Below are 9,146 nucleotides of genomic sequence, written 5' to 3'. Positions count from 1 at the left end.
CCTAAGTCACTGATATTATATTCTGACAGCAATTCAAAGAACTTAAGGCATTTTTTCCAATGTCCCACTCTCATTGCCCTGCCAAATTCCTTTGCTTTTTATCTCTCTTTGTTTTTATTATGAAGGTTATTATTCTGTAGACACAAATCCTTCTCCCTACTACTGTCCTACAGAGTCTTGTCAATAGTTTTGACACTATTGATTCTGCATCACAGAAAAAAAAAGAAAAAAAACAAGTTGAACAAAGACCAACTCCCTTCTGAGATAGGGAAAAGAAGTTGAATGGGAAAAGAGGAAACACCCAGTGAACAGGGAGGCTGTGAACTCTCCCCTGGTACAGGATTTACACAGTTGAAATTTTTTTTAATGTTTTTCTTTAGTTGTCGATGGACACGATAACTTTATCTATTTTTATGTGGTACTGAGGATCGAACCCAGTGCCTCACACGTGCTAGGTGAGTGCTCTACCGCTGAGCCACAACCCCAGTCCTATCGTTGGAAGCAGAGGAGATGGCATGGAGGAGTAAGAGGAGCAGGAGGTACTGCTGCCAGGGCCAGTTTATATTTGGACTGGTTTTTCTTCAGGAAACAGAATCTCTCAGAAGAAGAGATCTCTCTACCCCCACCCTGTCCTGCTCCTCCTTCTCCCTTTGAAGAACCAACAGGGTGTAGTTTGGCTTATATGCTCTCTCTCTCTCTCTCCCTCTCTCTCTCTCTGGCTTTTGCTGACCACCCTCCGGCTCTTCAATTCCACATTGACACTGATAAACAATCCCCCTAGTTGACAGCCTGCCAGCTCCTCAACTACCCCAGGGACTATTATATGGGGGAGGTAGCAAAAAAACTACCATTGATGTCTACTGTTTGCAATCAATTTCCTGTACCCCACCCCCTCTCCCACCAGCCCAAGAGAGCAAAGTCTAAAGCCAACTAACAAAGTGGAATTTTCAACTTTCACCCCTTTACCTGAAAATTTTTTAATGTTGGAGCCCCACAGCCTACCCTCAGGAATCAATTCCACACTGTGGGGACAGGGCAGCCTCCAAAGAAGGAGCTTCCTGGCCTTCCCCATTTCGGACCTTCCTCAAAGAACTCCCACTGGCTCTGAAGCTTTCCAGGGAAGCTCAGCTGGGCTAGCTCCTTAAACTTGGGGCAGGCCCGTAGGGTACATTGGGTCTTTTGCAGCAGCCAGCCTTCCTGGGTTCTGCAAGGGAGCCCTGCAAGCTCTGGATCAAAGCAGGAAGGCCGGAAATTGTGGCCTCTTGTTACCATAGAGATGCTGGCATAGCCTGCGCCCATCTGTGGTTGACAGGCAGCCTCCTTTGAGAAAGGGGGAGGTGGAATTTGGGTGCTTGAGAACCAGCCTAGCCTGAGGAGGGGGGCAGTCGGGAACACCATGAACTTACAACCCCAAGGATTAGTGAGGAAGCTGATGCTGGCAGCTTTCCATTGAGATGGCCTTTGGCTCTTGCTGATACTGCAGCTTTAATGACTGGGGTGTGCCTCAGGCAGAGTGAAGACTCACTGTCAAGCTGCCAACCCCAAGCAAGAGGCTGCTGGAAGAAGCTCCAGTACAGTGGAAAAAACCCAGGAGTCAGAGACTGACAGAAGAGCCACACCCAGAGGGCCAGGGAAGAGCCCAGGCATGTTGAGAAGGGGCAAGGAACAGGGTGCAGAGGAGAGCATGAGGCTAGGTGAGAGGGTCTGGTCCCCTAGTCACTATTACTGAAACACTAAAGGACCTACAAACACTGCCCTTCTCTGAATTCTGGGGTCCCGTCCTGTGTCTAGTGTCTTCCCTAGGAAGCAGGGGCAGGTATGACGCTGGCAATCTCCCTCTGATTTGGTGAGTAAAGGGCCTAGGTTTTGAGGACCTCCAAGGCTTCCATCCCTCCTGTGACTAAAACTGGAGACTCAGCTAAGTTTAGACAACCTGATGCTGCCAGTGTGTCTGTCCAAAAGGCCCAGCCCCGCCTTGCACACACATAGGTCATACCAGGCTAACGCCACACCAGGGACAGGAAGGCTGACCAGACAGGGCTCTGAAGCACCCTTGTGGCCAGGTGAGCTGTCTGGAAATCCCTGCCCTGTGTGACGGTCCTGGGGAGGTTTGGTCACCTTTGCCCTTGGATATCCTGGGAGCAAAAGACAACAGCTTACTATTCTCCCAGGCTATGAAGCAGGAAAGACTAGCAGAGTGGTTTAGGGGAAGAAAAGCAAGCCTGGGAACCTGAAATCCACCTGCTTTTCAGCTGTGTGGTCTGTGGAAATTAAATGTTCTGGGCTTTGGTAGTCTTGCCAGTAAAATGCAAAAATTCCTGCTCTGCTTTCCTCTGCTGGCTGGGGTAAAAATACCATGAAAGAATGGATGGGAAAGTCACCATAAGCCATTCACAAATGAAGGACTCAGTGAGCTTTATGTGGCTTCAGGACGAGTCTTCTCCAGGTCTTTACCAGTCCCCACAACCTGAGGTCCCTGCTGGGGTGGTGTTCTGGGAGCTACCCTTTGCTCCTCTCAGCAGAATTTAAGGCTTCTGGAGCCAGAACCCCTCTGGTCCCAAGAGAAAAAGACAGGGGCCTCTGAGCAGGCTCAAGTAACTGGGCAGAAAGCTTCCTGGTCCAGCAGAACCTGCTTTCTGAGATGAGTATTAGCTAGATGAGTGTTGTATAAATAATCTAAAGGAAATCCAGGGCCCGCAGGCCTGCCAGCCAGCATGCACACAGCTCAGACCTCATTCCCTTCCCTTTCCAGCCTCAGGAAATGACAAATAGGCCTCTGTGACTTATTCATACCTTCAATTGGCTTTGATCCTTTCAGAATTTCTCAGGAAATTGCCCTCCTTTCTTTGAACTAGGGCTTGGGATATAATTCTCCATTTGGTAGGAAAGGTTTTAAAGAATCTACATAGGATTCAAAGAGTGATGGCCTTTGTTATTGGAAATCTGCTTTCTTTTTTTTCCAGGTTTTAAAAATAGATTTTATTTTTTAAAAGTTAATATGTGCATTACAGGAAAAGGAAAAACACAAGCAAAGAAAAAAATTCATCCAGTCACAAGCAGCTGAGTTGGATGTGTTCCTCCAGGTCGTGCATATACACACACAACATCCCATTTTGTGTGATTGAGATCATAGTGCACATCATGCTTTTCTACATATCATGAATATTCACAAATTCAAAATCCCAAAGCTACAGAGTATTTTTGATAACCAAGAATACACTACAGCATACATTGCTGATGGGACTGCAAATTGGTGCAACCACTCTGGAAAGCAGTAGTGAGATTCTTTAGAAAACTTGGAATGGAACCACCATTTGACCCAGTTATCCCACTCCTCCTAATATATGCAAAGGACTTAAAAGCAGCATGCTACAGTGACACAGTCACATCAATATTTATAGCAGCTTGATTCACAATAGCTAAGCTCTGAAACCAATCTAGGTGCCCTTCTGTGGCTTCTGGAGCCACAGCCCCTCTAGTCCCAAGAGAAAAAGGCAGGGGCCTCTGAGCAGGCTCAAGTAACTGGGCAGAAAGCTTCCTGTTCCAGCAGAACCTGCTTTCTGAGATGAGTGTTAGCTAGATGAGTGTTTTGTAAACAGTCTAAAGGAAATCCAGGGCCCATAGGCCCTGCGGCCAGCATACACAGCTCAGACCTCTTTCTCTTCCATTCTTTCATGACATCTTTACCCCAGCCAGCAGAGGAAAGCAGAGCAGGATTTTTTTTGCATTTTACTGGTAAGACTACTAAAGCACAAAGATAAATGTGGTTTATCTACACAATGAAATATTAGCCATAAAGAAGAATTATGGCATTTGCCAGTAAATGGATGGAACTAGAGACTATCATACTAAGTGAAATAAGTCAATCCCCCAAAAACCAAAGGTCAAATATCCTCTCTGATATACAGATGCTAACACACAATAGGGAAGGGAGGGAAGAACAGAAGATCATTGGATTAGACAAAGGGAAATGAAGGAAAAGGAGGGGGGATGGGAAGAGGAAAGACTGTAAAATGAATTGGACATAACTTTCCTATGTGCATATATGAATACAGTACCAGTGAAACTCCACATCATGTAAAACCACAAGAATGGGATCCTAATTAGAATAAGTTGTACAACTCCATGTACGTATAATATGTGAAAATACACTCATGTATATCTAAGAAGAACAAAAATTTAAAAAATAATACACTATATCAACTCAATCTGTACAAAAAAATGCAATCCTTTCTTGGGGACTTAGAAATCTGCTTTAAAAGCCCTGTGAGATTGTCTTTCTTTCTATTTTTTCCCCCTCCATTTCTGGGGATCAAATCTAGGAATGTTCTACCACTGAGCTATGTCCCTACTTTTTCTTTTCTTTTTTTTTTTTTTTTACTTTGAGACAGAATCTCCCTAAGTTGCTGAGGCTGGACTTGAACTAGTGATCTTCCTTCCTCAGCCTCCTGAGTCACTGGGATTACAAATGAGTGCCACCATGCCTGTTTTCCTTTCCTTTTCTTTCTTTTTTTTTTTTTTTGTTTATTTTTTTGGTACTAGGGATTGAACCACTGAGCCATATCCCTAGCCTTATTATTATTATTATTATTATTATTATTATTATTATTATTTTGAGACAAGGTCTTACTAAATTGCTTAGAGCCTTGCTAGGTTACTGAGGTTGGCTTTGAACTTATGAACTTACTCCTGCTTCAGCCTCCTGAGTCACTGAGATTACAGGCATGTGCCATTATGCTTGGCTTTTTTTCTTCTCTCTCTCTCTCTCTCTCTCTCTCTCTCTCTCTCTCTCTCTCTCTCTCGTTCTAAGGATCAAACCCAGTGCCTCCCATATGCTAGGCAAGGGCCCTACCATTGATCCACATTCCCAGACCACTGTGAGATCATTTATATTTACAAATTTAATACCCCACAGTGTCTTTGGAATTTTGGAAACTGTTTTAGAATTAATGTGGGGAACAAGAAGATGACAGGCTTGGGCTGGGGATGTGGCTCAAGCGGTAGCACGCTCACCTGGCATGCGTGCAGCCCGAGTTTGAGCCTCAGCACCACATACAAACAAAGATGTTGTGTCTGCCAAAAACTAAAAAATAAAAATTAAAAAAAAAAAGATGACAGGCATGAGTTCATATGGCTGTGAGTGGGGACAGCCCTTTGATTGTTTCCCACTATTCCCAGGAATACCCCTAATCATTTTCCAAAATGGGGACAACTTTGCCTTTAAGTCCCGAGCAATTTTAGAAATGAAGGTGAGTGTGGAGGCTTGACTCATAAACTTGGAGCCTTTTTGCAGGTTAGAATTAGAAGGAAAGAGATGGGCTGGGGATGTGGCTCAAGCGGTAGCGCGCTCGCCTGGCATGCGTGCGGCCCGGGTTCGATCCTCAGCACCACATACCAACAAAGATGTTGTGTCCGCCGAGAACTAAAAAATAAATATTAAAAATTCTCTCTCTCTATCTCTTTCTCTCCTCTCTCACTCTCTCTTTAAAAAAAAAAAAAAAGAAAGAGACCCCTTTATGTATACTATGAGGCTACACAGGCAATGTGACTGCCACAATGTTATCCAGGGATCCATGACAAAGCTGGGGCAAGATCCTAGGTCTCCTGACCCCAGGTCAGTGTCCCTTCTCCATCAAGTTGCCTGCTCTTCTTTGTTAAACCATGCCCATCAACTGTCTTGCTACCCAAAGTGTCAGGAAAAAAAAAAAAAAAGGCTGTTACAGTTTTCCATGGTCTTCCCCTGTTGTGATCAGACAAGGAACACTCTCTGATATGGGGCCCACACTGAGCATTGAAAGGGCCTTAGGACTCCCTCTGCAGCACTGATTTCAGGGGTCCTCAGTTTGGAAGTCACTATGTTCTGGTAACAGTCTTTGCCTGGGAACCTGTCAATGGGATGGGAAGTATGAGATCCAGTACTCCCAGGAAAGGATGGAGAGGAAAGGGCACAGCAATTACTACTTTCCTGGGGTAGGAAGCTTCTGGGAGGGAATCTGAGATGAATTCTCTTAAGGAATGGTGAATGAACTCTCGAGAAAGGACAAAAAGTCCTAGCCCAAAGGGAAGCAGGCAACATCTAGCACCTGAGGATGTGCCCTGCCTGGCGGAGCAGAAGGGGAAGAGGGGAGGTAGCAAGGTACCCAGAGATGTTACCAGGAGAGCTCAAGCGGTTTGGGTGGAGGATTCTGGCCTCATACCCATCATCTGAGGGATGGATGAATTGGGGGTGGGTGTTGGGGTGAAGGTGACATAAAGTAGTTTTCCAGGAACAGATACTGCTCTCTTGCCAGAGAGAGGAACCTCTCTGGCAGCACACCCTGGTCTGTCAAGGACAGAGGGAATGAGGTTATCTGCATCTTGGGTCTTGCAACTCAGAAAACCCATAGGCTTTGTAGCCAAACAAAAGGTGAAATAGGCCAGGCTGACTGTGAGTGTTCAGAGGGGCTGTGGACCAGGGAGCACTGGGTCAGTGCAGTGTATGTTCTGTACAGGTGCAGCTGGAGCTGTTTAGGTTTTACACATCACGTATATATATATGCTGGGTAATATCACAAAAAAGATGTCCTACTTTCCATGACCTCTCAATCACCCTGCTTTCATCCTTTCTCTCCCATTCTCCAAAAACTTCAGTGAACTCCATAGACCATTAAACACAACACAACAATAACAACAACAAAACCTAACATATAAACAAACAAAAACCTTCACCCCTAAGCCATAGGCTTTGTAGTCAGTCAGCCCTGGTTTAAAGTTCCAGCCCAAATCATTTAGTAGTTGGCACAGTCTTGGCAAAATCAGGACTTTCTCTGAGCCTTGGTTTCCTTATCTGGAAAATGGGAATAGTTGTGGCTACTTCAAAGAATTAAGAGGAAGAGGAGTATGGAGATTGCCTGGCTTGCTTCCTGATACATTAAGGGGTGCTTAGCAAATGGTATTTGTTTATTTGTTTGTGGAGTCAAATAGCAGTTTGCATAAGAGGAGGGATGCTGCCCTTGTACTGAACTGTGGTTGGGTATCTTAATTTAGGGGAATGAAGACTCATTGATTAAAAAATTATATATAAAAATGTTTTCTTAAGGGGGCTGGGATTGTGGCTCAGCAGTAGAGTGCTCGCCTAGCAGGTGTGAGGCTCTGGGTTCGATCCTTAGCACCACATAAAAATAAATAAATAAAATAAAGATATTAAAGAAATGTTTATTAAGTCATTTCTTACTGTTTAAATACCTTTACAGTGTTGGGCCATTCTCTACAATTTAAGGCTAATGATGCTTATATCAATTTTTTCTATAATTTTTTTTTGGGGGTACTGGAATTGAACTCAGGATCATTTGGCCACTGAGCCATATCCCCATCCCTATTTTGTGTTTTATTTAGAGACAGGGTCTCACTGAGTTGCTGAGTGCCTTGCTGTTGCTGAGACTGGCTTTGAACTCTCAATTCTCCTGTCTCAGCCTCCAAGCTGCTGGGATTACAGGCGTGTGCCACCATGCCCGGCTTTTTTCTACAATTTAAAAAATTAAAAAAGGGGGAAACAGAACCCCCACCCAACCCCACAAAATCTCACAAAATTATTTTAAAATATTTTAAAAATTCCTATATTAAAAGTCTTGCCAGGGCCTCCAGATATCAGCGTAGTTAGGCTGTGGGCCACAGCATGCACATTGTGTGTATGCTGCTAGAATAATTTGGTCTGCACCTACTGCTTCTGACTACTACTGGAAATCACAGAGAAAAACAGCTGAAAATGGAATATTGTGCCCTTGATTGTGCCCACCACAAAACTCTTTTCTTGGTCTGCTAAAGGAATGGACTGCACATCAGCATTTGCGATAAGATGGCTCTTGACAAGTATCCTAGTAGTGGCGTTCCAGAACTGCACTTTCTCAGCAGAGTGGCCTAGTGTGTCTTCACAGGACTTCCCAGTGCTGCCGGACCTCCAGGTAAAATTTCTCACCTATCTTTCAGTGTAATTCCACTCTCTTTTTTCGACCAGCCTCCTCCCAGCAACTGTGGTCACAGTTTACAGGTAGGCAGGGCCCGCCCTGACTGAATTAGGACATTGTTGCAAAGACTGAGGAACCAAAGATACTGTTACAATCTGTCTTGTCCTCAAGGGACCTGGAGCCCAGGTCTCAGGGCCTCCTAGAGTGATGAAAACACTGTTGGAACATCCTAGAGAGATACCCTGCTTTCCTGGAGCTGGGGGTAATTATACTTTCAAAACCAAGAAACCTACAACTACGACTTTTTCTCAGAGATGGCACTGAGCTTCCCGTTGGTGCCATAGAATGCAGGAAAGAAGTAGGCCCATCAACCACCTGGAGGGGCTCACAGTCTGGTAGGGGAGGAGAGCCCCATCCCTCTCTATTGTGAATCTTTTGGAAGGATATATAACTAGTGCTGGGGGAGCTGAGAGGAGGGAGGTACCAAATCTGTGTGTGCATGGGTGGGTTGGTATAAAGAAAAACCTTTTTCTCCTCTACTCACACTCAACTCAGAACAATCCTATGACCAGATATGTGCTTTCCAGCCCCTCCCACACAAAGCAATTCTCTGGTGAATACCAATTAGGTATTCTATAATTCAATTCATTCTGACATTACCTAGAGATAGCATCTGATCCCACAAGACTTCCCTCTACTTCTGACCCTAATTGCAAGTAGTAGTTTGTGACCTGTACTTCTGACCAGCATGCTGTAAGTTGGGAATGCCCTATATCCCTATTTCAGGATTGATAATTTGCTTGGACACTTCCCAGAACCTAGAGAAACACCTTACTGATTTTTAATTTTTTTTTTTTTTGGTAAAGGGTATTAAACTCAGGGGCACTTGACCACAATGCTACATCCCCAGCCCTATTTTGTATTTTATTTAGAGACAAGGTCTCACTGAATTGCTTAGTGCCTTGCAGTTGCTGAGGGTGGCTTTGAACTCACAATCCTCCTGCTTCAGCCTCCCAAGCTTCTGGGATTACAGGCGTGCGCCATTGTGCCTGGCTAATTTACTTTTTAAGTTTTTAAAAATGTATGTATGTATGTATGTGTGGTTCCGGGGATTGATCTCAGGTCCTGTGCATGCTAGCAAAAGTGCCCTTTCACTAACCCTATTCTCAACTGATTTGGTATAAAAGAGATTACAAATGATGC

This window comes from Urocitellus parryii, chromosome 4, assembly GCF_045843805.1.
Source record: "Urocitellus parryii isolate mUroPar1 chromosome 4, mUroPar1.hap1, whole genome shotgun sequence".
In the NCBI taxonomy this organism is placed as follows: Eukaryota; Metazoa; Chordata; class Mammalia; order Rodentia; family Sciuridae; genus Urocitellus; species Urocitellus parryii.
This window is presented reverse-complemented; position numbering follows the sequence as displayed.